The 14373-nt window shown below is 43.0% G+C and overlaps 1 protein-coding gene and 1 long non-coding RNA gene across 4 annotated transcripts in view; both read left to right on the forward strand.

Moving 5' to 3' along the window:
• The window catches only part of CAMK1D (calcium/calmodulin dependent protein kinase ID), a 228468-nt gene that overhangs the window by 10242 nt on the left and 203853 nt on the right, over positions 1–14373 (forward strand). The gene's annotated exons all lie outside the window — the stretch shown is intronic.
• Positions 1–14373, forward strand: part of LOC140650068 (uncharacterized) — a 30291-nt gene that overhangs the window by 6032 nt on the left and 9886 nt on the right. Inside the window, exon 1 of one of the 2 annotated variants that reach the window (XR_012041843.1) lies at positions 12175–12894. The exons of the other annotated variant lie outside the window; for it this stretch is intronic. This is a non-coding gene — a long non-coding RNA (uncharacterized lncRNA). Of the gene's footprint in view, positions 1–12174; positions 12895–14373 lie in introns of those variants that run through there. 2 annotated transcript variants of the gene reach the window in all.

The following is a 14373-nucleotide window of genomic DNA, read 5'->3' on the forward strand; positions in this document are numbered from 1 at the left end:
ACTGTGGAAAAACTATAATGACATAGAAAAACCCAAACAACATAGAAGGGAGCTGGGAGGGGGGGAGAAGAGCACTTAGAGGATTTGCAGCTATGTGGAAAACTCCTCTGGGGAAGGCACAGGTTGCTAATCAAATTCAGCCGTAGTTGAGAGAGACTGCCAGAGCATCCCTGAATAATCCTTCACTGTTATATTGAGTTGGCTTGGAGATTTCCTCCCACTGCTCACTCTTGTCTTCTCCTGGCTCTCAGCTAAGTAAATCAGTACAATATGCCCAGCCACGAAGCCTGAAGCGTTTTGGAAATTTCAGGCACAGCAGAGTGCTTGGTGTGTGCTGTCAACGGCAGAAGATACTGTGAACGTATAAAACTTGTTTCGTGCTCCCTACCCTGTTTTCTTGCAGAGTACCTGAACAAATTCAAAGGCTTTGTCTTTTACTTTGGGACATTTTCTAGCTGAGGCCTGAGATATCTTAAAGACTATCTAAAGCTCTGGGATCATCGTCAGCCTCACATCTCGGTGTTAATGTGATTTCTTGCCATAGGGGTATAATTAATTTGTTCAAGAGATGCAATATTTTTTGAGGGGAGAATCTGACACTGTTGAGCTTCTTCATGGGCTGATGATGATCATCATAAAAACACCACCTCCTTCTCTGAGTCCAAGCCACGGTGTTTTGAGACACCTTCTCTAGCATAATTACATAGCAACCTGAATATTGCAAAGCAAACAAGCTCTCCTTCCCATCATAAAATGCTCCCAAATGTAAAAAAACCTGAACAAAACAACACAAAAAACCCTGCTAGAAGACTGCTGCACATGTATGCCCTTCTTTAGGGAGAGAAGAGGGAGGCAAACAACATGTGGCTTGTTAGCCAAGTTGCTTGATGCACCATGAGAAGATGCTTAGATAAAAACATTTATGGAGCAGAATAATGGTGTGACTCCTGTTGGCCAAATGACCTAGGCACTGGTGCACAAGAGGAATAACTTAGAAAGAAGGGAAATGTCTCATTTCACAGATTTGACTTATGGCTTATGCTTTTTAGGAAGCAGGAGGCTATATATTTAGACGCTGGGGGAGAATGTACCAAGAAATGAGCTGAAAAAAACAGGGTTCTCAAAAGCATGTAGACACAGGACATACAGGTACTGCAGGCTGCAGGGAGGCTTCTGCTCTTGGGTACGTTAAGGTGTATCTGGAGTAATTTTACTGACTAATTTTCCTGGCTGTAGCCATGTAATTTATGTCATGGACATAAATCCTATGCTCTTAAGAGAGAGACCCTGAAAAAAGATCTCACAGAGCTTTGTAGGCAAGTCTATTGAATGAGTTTCTCTGATGAATCTTATATTTTTAATGGAAAGAAGATAAAGTGATTCTAGGATTCCTGAGTGACAGCTGAGATGATGTGTCCAGAAAGCAAACGTGTGCCCTTCTGGCACTGCTGAAAGAGAACATAACGAGTACTAAAGCTGAGAGTGTGTTCATTCTGCAGGTGAGTGGAGCTGCACTGGGGGAAAGCCAAAAAGGAGGGGTATGGGGCAAAGCAGAGCAATGGGATTCGGCTACAGGTAAATGCCAAGAAAGACTCGTCTAAATGGGGTGCTTTTAGCTTAGTTGACTCTAGACATAGCTAGGTCCCCCTGCTTGTTCATGAGATATACAGCTGCAATAATTCATAGACATGGGTCTTTTGGATGGATAGCTTGTATGCTGCACCAGGCAACACTTAATCATTGTCAATCAAGGGCCACTAAAATGACCGGCAGCTTCAGTGCCAGTGTTTGCTCTGGAGATGGTGTGATGCTGTGACATCTTTATCTTGCATTGCTATGTGGTTATGATGCAGGTGTAGGAGCCCTTTACATACACTTAAATAGCGTATATGTGTATGTATATATAGAGAGTGTATATATACACACACATTAAAAATACTATTTATATAGTGATGTATAGTGATGTATAGTGATATGTAGTGCTAGTTTCTTGCCACAGAGCATGTTGTTTGGCTTCATTAATAAATGCATAGAGAATAACCTGTGCCATTTGGTAAAAACTGTTTAAGAGCATTGTGAACATTGTTAATTTATACTGTAGTTTGAATTTCTTGTCTTATTTGGGTTACGTTTAGGTGAAGTCAGGAGAGTCATGCCTGCTTACATCACCTAAGTTTCATTATCCCTAATAAAGAAGGGTCTAATCCAAAATGCAGTATGAGGATACCTGCAGAGATGAGGAGGTATTTGTCCTTGGATGCAAACTGGCTTTAGCTGGTTTCTAAATGCCTTTGTCTATGCAGTGACTTCTTGACAGACATTTTTCTGATGCCTTGTTGTTTCCTTCCATCTACTGAGATAAGACTTGGGTCCGACCAAGGGCTCTGTGTTTCTACTCTTGTTCACCAGTCAGTTGCTTCCAGCGATGGAAGGGGGATAATGGCTTTTTCCCACTCTGTCATCTTTAACAGAGATGACTTTGCTAGTGCTCCACAGCTGCTGAAACACAGCAGTTTGACCTTGCTCAGTTTGTGACCGGAGACCATGGAAAGCTCTCAGAGGCAGTCTTGGCTCTGTGATGCCCCAGCTCCCCCACAGCCCTCTAACTCCATTTCTGAGACACTTCTGGTAGGTCCTCTTAAATATCGGAAGGAAAATGCTCACTTTGCCTAAGATTTAAAGAGGAACTGTGTGGTGCCCCCTCGTTCATTTAGCTAATGGGGGTGAACCCAGTCAAATAAGAAGTAAGAGCATGATGGTCCTTCCCTCTCCTCTTCTCCTCCATCTCCACATTACCTCTGCTACGCTGAATCACCGCTTTCCATCTCCTGTCTCAATCCTGCACACACCCCTCGGTCGGGTGCAGTGCCGTAGTCACATCCCGCAGGTGTGCACAGCTGGGAAGCACAGCTGGAAGACAGCAAAGTACCTTCCTTTGGGTTAGTTAAGGGCTTTATTTGTTTAGATGGGTCAGTTAAGGGCTTTATTTCTTTAAATAAAGCACCCTTCACGTGGGTAAATGAAGGTGGTGTGTAGCAGATGGAGTCTGTTAGAGCATTTTGGGTGCAAACTTGACCGCAGCAAGTGGAGGGTGAATTCACGGATGTTGTGCTTGATGTTAGGAGGTCTGTCTCAGATAGCCTGTGAGGGATTCCCCTCCGTGGATGGGGTGGTTGAAGTATCTTCACTGACCACATTTAACTCCGGTCTGCACCACTGCCCGCAGGGTGATGGTAACTGCTTGTTGCCCTCTGCTGCTGTATGGTTACGGCTTGCAAAATCATGTCAATTAAAAACCCACTCTGCTAATGTCATTGTGGTGGTGGGTACATTAGTTTCTGTAATCAATTCCCTTTTCTGCTGTTATTTAAGCAATACCCCTAGGGACGTAACAGTGGCTTAGATATTCTGGTACTTTAACACTAAGGCAAAATATGGACGACAGGGAGATCGGTAGTAAAAATATTTAAAAAAGCAGTTTTGGCTTCGGAAGGTGCCTGTAAAATGTCTTTCTAGAGGTCTCCTTGTGTGTTGGCTTAGCACTCTGAATAGATCTTCCTGAAGTCAGAGGGTAGCACACAAAAGCACACCAGGCCTGTTTCTCTTCTGATTTTCTCTTAAATCATTTGTAGCAGTGCAAAGTGACTGTAAAATTTTGCCTTTGATGTGCACAGCTTGGAGGTTTTCCTTTGGGAGTCAAGAAAAGCCTATACTACTCAGCAGTGCGCTGGAACAGCAGCATTTTATGCTCCTTACGCTCAGGTTTCAGATGGCAATATAAAGTTACAAGGCTGTGGAGGAACAGGTTGCAATTCCAGGACAGAAGATGAAGGGGCTGAGCATGTCCCACGGGGCGATTCGCATCTTCTGCCAGTCCAGTTGTTTGCAGGGATGTGCTGTGGATTTATTTAATGAAATGATACAGGTTAAAAATAGTCCTCCAAAAAGGAGGTGGAGGAAGAGGAGAAATACAAAGTACAAGAAGTTTTATTTCTTTTCATTCCATAGACGCTATAAATCAGCAGGGAAGTCAGTTGCTTTTTTTTTTTCCTTCTGTCTTGCGTCGTTAAAAAATCATCAGCCACTACACTGAAATTGTTTGCAAGAGCCACTTCGTCAGGAACAATTTCTGACTGAGAACAATAAAAAATTGGTAGATGCCAGGTTGAATTCATGTGTCAGTGGTTGCTGAATTCAACTTAAGAGCTGTAAATGGAACCAATCATCATTTCTTAATGAGATATCTGAGAACAAAGAATCACAATGCTTGAATAATCTGTCACATCTCTATCAATACTGCTTAAGCAATTATTCAGTTTGTTCAATGGTTTGACAAGGTAACATGACAAAATCAAGTTACAAAGCAGATTAAATATAAATATGCAGTGCTTTTTTTCCAGGAATGTCATTCTTAAAGCCTTATGTTTTTTATCCTTACAATCGCTACCCAGTCATCTGTTTTCAGTGGTACTGCTTGGATGAAGTCCTACATGGCCCACAGTGACATTATTCACCAGATCATTTGTCATTTATCCATCTCCGGCACAATGAGACTGTCGTCTGGGCCTTGGTAGAAATGAATGATGCATTGTTCCAATATACAGTGTAAGTATGTTTTTCACTTAGTGTTAAGGCTGTATTTTTCCAGGGTCCTTAAGGAAGCCTGGCCCTCAGCCCTTATAACGCTTAATGTAAATCTTTCTGAATATTTTATTCATTTGGCAGCAAACGCAGGAGAAACTTGGTATGAGTTCCCTAGGAGCTAAATAACAAGCATTGTACACGGAGGTGATATGATCATCTATTTTAATGCCAGACCTTTCATCATGTTGCAACAGACTGTGACTGGAATGGTCCCGTCCCTGTTTGTAGTGATGGGTATCTGCAACAAACCACCGATAACAACAAGTTACAGGGACTGTCGCAGTGGACACTAAATGCCACCTTCACCAGCAGGAGTTCACTGGTCTTATTCTTTTCTTCCATAAATGAGTCCCCATCCTTTGAATGTGCTCGGGTAGCATGGTGTAATGAAGCTGTGGCACAGAAGAGATTATTTTTTCCCCCCCTGTGAAGTGTTTGCACCTCTCATCTTCTCTGTGGGGAACTCAAGAATATAAGATTTTTGTTCGAAGAAATCCCTGTACAAATAACTCTGGGATTCCCTCAGTCCATTTGTGTTTTATATAGTCTACAAGATGCCATCGATGTACCTGGCTGCATATCTCATTATGCCTCTAATGTTGTATGTCACCGGATTCTCAGCGGAGATGTTGTAAACAGCTTTTAGGGAGTTGTGAGCACTTTTCTTTTTATTTCAGGCAAGGAGACAGGGTTCCCAGCATTCTTTTAAATATACCAGAGGGTTCTGTCATGGAGGAGAACAGTATTTCTTAACTTATCGTGGCCACATGACTCCCATTACTAAAATTTCTGAGCAAATCACCGTCCTTACAAAATCTGTGATACCAAAAACTCATATGCTTATATTTTGCTACATTTATGCATGACATATGGACTTCCAGTATCTGGTTACTCAGTTTCTGCTCAACATCTTGTATTTTCTGGTGACTGTTGAAGAATCTGAATACGTACGGTATTTCCTTATCTATTATTGGTGTTGCTGCAACCTTTATCTTGTGGTTTGTTGGCTAACTGTCAGATACTCATGGCTTCATCAAGAAACAGATGTACAGGTCTACACTTTGTTTTTGTAGCTTCACTTTTGACATACTGTAAATGTCCTTAATTGATTTTGTTCAGGATAATACCATCTGCTGGCATCTGTTTCTGCTGTGGCTCTTGCTGAATACTTGTGTGTATTGTGGTCTATAAGGACAAATTACAGAGTTTCAGTAAGGTATTATGTCGATTTTTTTTCTGAAATAAACGAGAGCAGAGTTTGAACATTGGACGACCTTATATATACATATTTTAATATCTAGATTAATAAAGTTTATTCCAAAAGGCATGTTTCAGGCAAGAATTGGGCCCTGTGTCCATGTTGGTCTCTCTTAATTTATCGTTGGCGTGTCTGCAAACATATCAGAGCTCCCAGACTGGGAGAAAAGCAGCCTTTGGGTTTATATTTGACTGCCCTTGATTATGGAGGGATGCGGAATAAACTTTTAGATCTGCCTGAAGCCTTGACATGAAACTCTGTCTAACAAACAGTCAAGATAAGTCATCTTTAAACATCACTTACTGTATCTGTAAGGTTGATGGGCTTCTTGTCAGCTTTTAACATAGCCAAGTGTGTTCTGATATGAAGCATTTGGTGGCAAAAGCAATACTGGACAGGCACTGGATGAGATTTCTGCTGAGGATGCAAGTAAGAAAATGAGTGCTGTCTCCTAAGAGTCCAGAACAAAATCCTCCTTTTTGTGTAGCCCACTGTCATGTTGGGTTTAGCTCTCCATCTTCAGCTCAGTCCTTTTAATTAGATGGCATCAGCATTTATGGTAGATTTTATTGCAGTTGCCGTGTCCGTGTCTGAACTGTGAAATGCAATAGAAATTCCATTTCCTGGCACTCTCTGTCGCTGGTCATGACAAGTGCAGGCAAGCGTCAAAAAGTATCTAGGTTGGGATTTATCTGCAGTGGCCTAACTCTGCTCCCAATAAAAATAGTGAGGGGTTGGCATTTGATGTCAATGAGACAGTGTTAAACCAATTTTGAGATGCTTATGAAGCCTTTACCTCTCTCCGCACTGCTTACATGTGGCGGTGACAGGGAGGAGAAGTGGGGTCATGCAGGGAAATGAGAGTCCTCCAAATACCATTGAAGACATGGGCGCGCTTAGTGTTTTAATAGAAGTGGGTTGCCGGTCTGAAATACCTGGTGTCCCAGCAGGGCTGGATTGTCCTTGAGCTGGAGTTGCCTTTGTGGTACTTCAATACGGGCAGGATTCAGTAGAAAACTTAAATATGGAGAGCCTTCCCGGCCGTGCATGTGTATTAGAGCTCACATGAGTGTAATTGCAAGAGCACATGTTTTCCTTTTACTTTGCCAACCAGTTTCTTTGGCCCAGTGTCCTTGCTGTTGCCGTTCTCCCAGTATTGGTACCCCAGTATTGGTACCCCCATACTGGTACCTGCAGCTGGTCAAACGTCAGGAGTCAGACTTTGCAAAGTCATGAACTTTGGAGATGATGTGGGCTAGTGGTAGAGGCGTTAATTGGGTGGAAGAGCACTAGCTAATGATTTGGGAGACTTGGCTCTCACTTCTGACTGTGCCACTGGGCTTTTTTATGACCTTGGAAAAGTTGAAGCACCTCGCTGGCCTGGTTTCCCCATCTGTCAAACAGTCACCAACCTACTTTATAACTCACTTTGAGATCTAGCTAATTAAAGCTTGCTATGCGAGATGTTCAAAATGTACTATATAAGGTGTTGTTTTTGTCATGGTAATATGGTAAGAATCTCCCCTGTTGTCCCTAAGATGTATCTGAGTGTGTTGGAAAGTGGGCTGCGACACTGGTGTTTTGCAGGTGATGTTTTGTGTGGGACACGTTTCTGTAAGAACCTGCTCCCTTTCCTAAAAATACCACTGACTCCAAAAAGAGGTGGACTGCCCCACCTCAAAAACGCTAGAAATGGGACAAGAGAGTAAACCCAACTGAAATGCATTTTGTTTTCTGAAACTGTTGTTATCTTTCAGTGTGCTGGGAATCCCAGCAGGGCAGAAAGACCTTCCAGAAATGTCTCTGAGCTCTCAACTCCAGCCTGCTGATGGGTTTTCCAGTATTGGTTCGCTGGTGGATGGGCATTAGGGAGACAACTGGAAGGAACTTTAAAGCTGCAAGGCAATTTTCCCCTCCTGTGCAATCCAGGTTATAAGTGGGAGTCAGAAAATAACAGCAGTTTTAGCATCACGCTTCCAACAGAGTGGGATTTGCAGAGCAGCGCGTAAGGATTTGTACTGCCCTGAAGAGCCCTCCAGTGATAAGACAACGTGGTCTTGCCGCAAAGATACCTCTGTAGCATTAGTGATGTATTAGTTAATTATATTTTTTAATGTTTACCAATGTTGGTGCCTCTTGAAAACCAGTTCAGTAACTGACGTCAGCATGGCAAGTCGCCACGGTGACCCTGAAGCGATAAGCTTTTTGAAACACCTTCAAAAAACAATTAAAGCAATTGGAGGAATGTCTTCATTTCCATTGTCTTCATGGGGAAAAAAGTGGTACCTGTGAGATGCAGCAGGAATAGAGTTGTGTTTCCAGTCACCACAGCTTTACTGTTTTAAATAAGCCTTTTTGTAGGCAGAGTGCATTCAGTTTTTTCTCTGATTCTCAAAAAAAAGTAAAGTTAGTGCATAAATTGGAAAGTAGGCTTTCATTTAAGCTGCATGATTTAGATCTGCTGGTGAAGGCTGCTGCTGTAGAGCATTTGGCATTCATCAGAAAAATCTCCAAGTATAAACAGTTTTATTATGCAAGGTTATATAGTTGGAAGGTAAAACACTCTGTCTTTTTCCACTTTGAAGAACAGTGCCAGCTGATGGATGTCCTGTCAAATTTCTCTTAAGCTTGCAGGGAAGGTGAATAGCTGTAGATCTCACTCTTCAACCTATGGCTGCTATAAGCATGGAGCCCTGGGGGAAAAGGATGCTTAGCTGGGCTGTGGGTAGGAGAGCAGCCGTGCTCAAGAAACCATGTGGGTATTCTCAAATAACGTGTTACACGAGGTGTGATTTAGCAAACCACTGACGTCTTCCTGAATTAGGATCCCAATATTTGGATCTTTCCCTTCAGTTTTTATTAGCACAGCTTTTCACTTCTTACAAGACACTTCCACTGCTCCACTAGCAAAGCATATGACGACTGCACTTTTACATAAGTGTCGAGATTTTCCTGAGGTGAATTTTCTTTAGTGATTTAAGGAAAATCACAGTTCACTAAAACATTTATTAAGCTTCACCCTGTTTAGTGCGTGATTAATTTGCTTATGCATACTGCCATGTGTGCTTATCCCCAAGCACACGCTAAAGTCCTATTAGAGGTGTGAAGTCAAAGAGACTTAAGCAGGAGCCAAAATATTAAGTACTTAATTGCTTTTTTGGTAGGTATGGACTGCTGAAAGGTGACTATGAACAGTCCTCCTGAGTGGTTGTCCTCTGTATTTCTGTACATTTCTATATAATGCAAGGGACCAGGTTTGCAGTCCCACCCAGAGTTCGTCGCAGCAGCCATAAAAGCCCATGGTTTTGGGTGGGAGACCTCCCCAGCCACTGCAGCTGGGTAGGATGGGAGCTGTGGATCAGACCTGTGGATCAGTGGATCAGCTGGGACACTGATGCCAACAGGTATCTCCACCAGTTTGCCTGAACGGGGCAGCCCCACATCTGGTGAGGACGCCTGGCCCTTGATGTCCTGCACCCACCCAGCACTGAGCCGCAACGAGCGTGAATCAGAGCCCTGCAAAGTCATTTTGTAAAACATCACCACAGAAGTATCTTGGCAGGGTGAGAGGGGAAAAACTATTTAGCTTAGCATGCTGTTGATGCACCATAAATATTTTTCTTGATTCCATAAAAACTGCAGTAAGGGAACACCAACCTTCATGAAATGCCCTTTAAAATGCAGTAAGAAAACTCAATATATTAATAGGTTCCTATTTAATCAAGCAACCCTTTAAAAATAAAATAAACTCTGAGTGCTCAGAAAAATAACTTTCCTCCGTCACAGGCAAAGGAAATGTATTGTTTTTTATTTCTGGATAGCTTTAGCTTTTCTGGGAAAAGGACTGTAGCAGAAATAATAACCCAAGGCAATAAACTGGGCCTTGAACAAAAACAGTTTCTTGCATGTAATTTGGGTTTATTCTCATATGAGGCTGTGCTTTAGGTGGACTGTACAAAACTTGGTGGTCTTTCAAAATCTTGAGGAAATACAAGAAAGGACACATTATCTCTTCACCTTGTGCATTGCAGGAGCTGCAGAGATTGTGAAAAGTAGTGCTTTTTCATACAAATCTGCTGTTTCCCAGGAATTACTGTTTTTTTAAAGGCAGTAAAGAGGCTGGGTGGGATTCACTGCACCTACAAGGGTTGGGTGCATTTGCCTAAATTTAGACATTCAGTGTCATTTGGGATGTCCCAGGGTATGTGTAACAGCCACATGAAGCTGGCAGGGGTGACACTGGATGTGCTGGAGATGGGCACCCTGCGAGAGCTGAAAGTTGGGTGGAATAGCAGTGAGGGTCTTAAATGACATTAAATGGCATATAGGTATACCTGTAGGCAGCTCAGTAGCATCCCTGGATACTGACATTTGGGTCCTGAGAAGAAGGGAAGAGCAGAGTCCTGCATGACTGAGGGGGCTGGTGGAAACACCTCCTAATCTGAAACCAGTCCAAGATGGACATAGACCAAGAGTCGTTGCATCGGGGTGGGGGAGCTGATCTGCTGGAGGAGGACTGAGCTGGGTGAACGCTGTTTGTAATATAAACACTGCCATAAGGGTTTTTTCCTGCCAGTTCACGGTCTTACAGGTGAGAGTAAACATTTAATAGCTCTGGTGCTCAGTTGCGGATGATTAATTCACCTGAAATTAGGCCAAAGGTACCTCAAACTGGGCCACCTCGATCAACAGCCAGCTTGAACATGTAGGTATGTGATTTGTCTGTATTCACCCATGAGAAAACTGGTTGTGTTTCATGTTTCTGATCTTGCAGCACGTTGCTGGGACTATCGGTAGGCAATTAAATTAATGGCATTTTGGCTTGTGCAAGATTGGGTCCCAGGGATGGGATGAGTATAGCAGCTTGTTCTTTCTCAGTTGGATTCAGTCCTTTTACTGCATGTAAAATCTTCCATTAAATAACGCTGGCAAAAGTAAAAATTATTTTGGTTGGGTCCAATTTCATTATCTTTACTTTTTTTTGCTTCACTTGCCAGATTTCCAATTATCTCTGGAAACTTAAGATGACCTTTTTCAGTCCTCTGAGGGTGGCGGTAGCACCGTTCTCTCCCTGGATTTGGCACGAATAAGACATTCCTTTAATGTTGGTCACTTACAAATAAGCTCTTGCAAAGAAAAAGTCAAACCGCACACATCCCCACTCGTACCACTTGGGCTGTTTTCCTGAAAAACCTCCATTGTGAGAATTTCATACCAGGTTTGTAACCCCCTGGGGAAATTGTGTGATCCACCACTTCTGCCCTGCAAAAGCAGCATCCACAGTAATTAAACATTAACTCTACCTTTGCTTGAAAATAGCTGTCATCATTACTCTTTGCAGTTGTGAGATTTTTTTTTGAGTGTGCATACTGATTATAAGCTTTTAAAGCACATGTCTACTCTTTATCTCAGTTGGTATTTACACTGAAAGGTGGTTTGGATCCTGCGATTTCACGTCAACACAGCCAATCTGCTTGAAATTACTTCTGCGTCATTACGCAGAAAACCATTATGCAGAACATTTTTTTCTCCTGGTTTAGTAGTTGATGGAAGCCTGTTTTCTGCCTTCACATGGTAAAATTGGCAAAAGAGGAGACTCAGCAGGCTGAGCACGGCTTCGGCTGGGTGTTTCTTTAGGAAAACGTGGGTTTTGGCAGAGGAGGGGTGGCGGCGGTGAGGCGGGTGGGAAATGGAAACTCCAGCTCCGTAGTGGGGCTTTCTTCAGCCCGATTTTCTCTGAACCATCCTCCAGCTGGCAAAATCTCCCTCCTTCTGCAGTGAGGGGATGGTAAAGCACAGTTTTAGTCAGATGGCTGGTTTTGGTCACCTGGTGCCCTGTTGGCTTTGAAGTTGTGTTACTGTTGTCCTCCTCTTGCGTGAAGCCTTGCTGCACCGGTATTGCACTGCCTGGGGTTTGTGGGTGGCTGGGGGCCAGAGGGTGAGAACACACAAGAATCAGAAAAACAAACCCCCAAATCCCCAACTCTAGCCAAATAAAACTGGAGGGAGGTAGGAGAGTGGGGAAAATATAAGCCATAGCTGGACATGCTGTTTAAGTTGCTTCTTAGGTGACTTTAAAGGAAAATCACTGCACAAAATGGTTTCATGGCCTGAAAAAAAAAAAGGAAAAAGAAGAACAAAAAGGGAAAAAAAAGAAAAAAGAAAAAAGCAAAAAGGAAAAAAAAGAAAAAAAGAAAAAAGAAAGAAAAAAAGGGAAAAAAAGGAAAAAAATACATTTGGTCATTCTTGGATTACAGAAAAGTGAGAAGCACGGATCAGCATCCTCATTTCCAGGGCTGTGTGAGCTCTGACCGCGTCGTTAGATGGTTTCCAGTTCAGGGCTGGCCCATGTCCAGCTGGCAGGGAGCACGGCTGAAAGATCTCCCGTCTGTCTGCGAAACTCCGCATAGATGCACTGCACGCCGGTCAAGCGCAAACTCCTCGCTTTACAGCACAGCCCGCTCTTTAAACAAGAAAAAAAAAATATTCTGAAAGACTAGAGGAAAAGCTCTGTCAAAACACAGTGTTTGAACCCTGTAAGCAGAGGTCGTGGATCCATGGGTCCTTCTCTCCATAGCCCAGGCTCAGCCACCCTCGAGGCATTTCTTGGGAAGGTTTAATTCCCATAATGTCGGGCTGGGGAGCAGGGACAGCTCAGACACATGCATCTTTTAAGCAGGAGCAGCTGAAGCAAAGAAATAAAGTTATTTTCCAGATTCAGCCGTAATTACTGAGCACTTTCCATACCTTCTGCTCCCCTGTCCAAGTAGGAAAATTTCCTTTAAGGCTGAGAAACTTGCACAGTGCAAGTGTAAAACTGTGTACCCTGGGGAATTTGTGATGATTAAGTCCAAAGAGGAGGCTGTTGGTGGAGTGAAGCTGCTGAAGCCTTCTGGAACATTTAGCGAGGCAGACGTGAAGAGACAAACTGGTTTTGCAGACATGATGGGATCAGAGGCTGCAAAATCCAGCCTGCTCCTGAGTCTCCTGAAGTTAGTGGGCAACATGGGAAGAGGATGGGATCTATGGGTATCTCCTGTGTGGCAGTCTAAAAAAATACAAACTGAGTAATTTTCACCGCCCGCCAGTGCCTGGCTCTTGCCATATTTTGTATTTCTTTCCTGCACGGGCGTGCTGAGCTATCGCGGGTTGGGGCCAGTGCTTCTGTGATGATTTGCTGTGTGTCTCCCCTTGACCGGGAGCAACCCCGGGAGGGTGGTTGCCTCGCTCGGCTGCGCGAGAGCCATAAACATGCTGGTTTTCTGAGGTTTTGATTTTTAACCTGACCTCTAACAGTGGGGATTGAGTTATCTTCTTGAGGAGAAGGTGGCTTCGTGCACTGGCCGCAGCGCTGAGAGCAGCTGGGACTGCCTGACCCTGAGACAACTTAGCTCCGGTGCCTGTGCCGAGAAGTCAGATCTGGTTCATCTGGATCTGGTTGTAGGCTCAGTTTAATTAATCTTTTATTCAAAGCAGATTAAATTGATTGCTTTGCAGAAAAAAAGAAATTAAAAAATTCCCCTTTGCATTTTTTTTTTCAGTAGCCAGCTGGAAAAAAAAGAGAAATTAGGTGGATTCAGGTGGTTTTCACTTTTAAATCTTTATTCAAACAACTCCAGTCCATTGGATATGAATTAAGAGGCTGTAGTATAGACTGTGCCCTCATTTTAAATGATGCTGTGTGACGTGTCCTGCAAAAGGAGAAGCAGTAATAGAAATAAAAATTTGCTTTAGAACCGAGTAAATTCAGAGAGATGACTACAGCTCAGAACCACTCCATCCTCTCCCTGGAAGGCCCTAAACAGACATGTATAATGAGTTAAAGCGCTGCTATTTCCATTTGGGACGTGTGTGCGTGCACTCTGTCTGGTGTGCTGAGAATATCCTCTGCACCTGGGATGTGATGGATTTACTACACTTGTCTGGAGCCAGGGTTTCATGTGCTGGATGAAATTGTACTTTTTTTTTTTTAAATGGATGCACGTGAGCTGCATGTGTGGAGTTCATACTGACCAGGACCTCTGAGATTTTGAATGTCCCAAAAGTTTTGCACAGATTGCCAGCTCTCTCTTCTTGCACTTAGACAAAAGTTCCAGACAGAAAAGAGGATCTCTGCAGGGAAACTCGGGGGGGAAATAACCTAAGACTGGAGCAGTGATCAATGAATTTGGGCAGGGTGGATATTTTTGTTAAGTTTTGGTCTGGGTAAAAATTGTTTTTGAAGTGGAATATTTCACCTGGTTTGTTAAATCTTTTTTTAAAAGCTTTTTGTGTACTGCAAAATAAGACTGTCGCTTTGAAAAGGGAGAATTTTGGGCTTTTTTTAAGAAACAGTGATCTTTTTTCCCAAGCTAAAACTAGTTCTGATGGCCTCCAAACGGTATGGTCTAATGAAGGTAGTGTAGATTAATTTTTTTTTTACCCTGCAACTTTAAAAAATCCTGGGCAAGTGCTGTCTGCTGTTGTTTACT

Source organism: Ciconia boyciana, chromosome 1 (assembly GCF_034638445.1).
Source record: "Ciconia boyciana chromosome 1, ASM3463844v1, whole genome shotgun sequence".
Classification (NCBI taxonomy): domain Eukaryota; kingdom Metazoa; phylum Chordata; class Aves; order Ciconiiformes; family Ciconiidae; genus Ciconia; species Ciconia boyciana.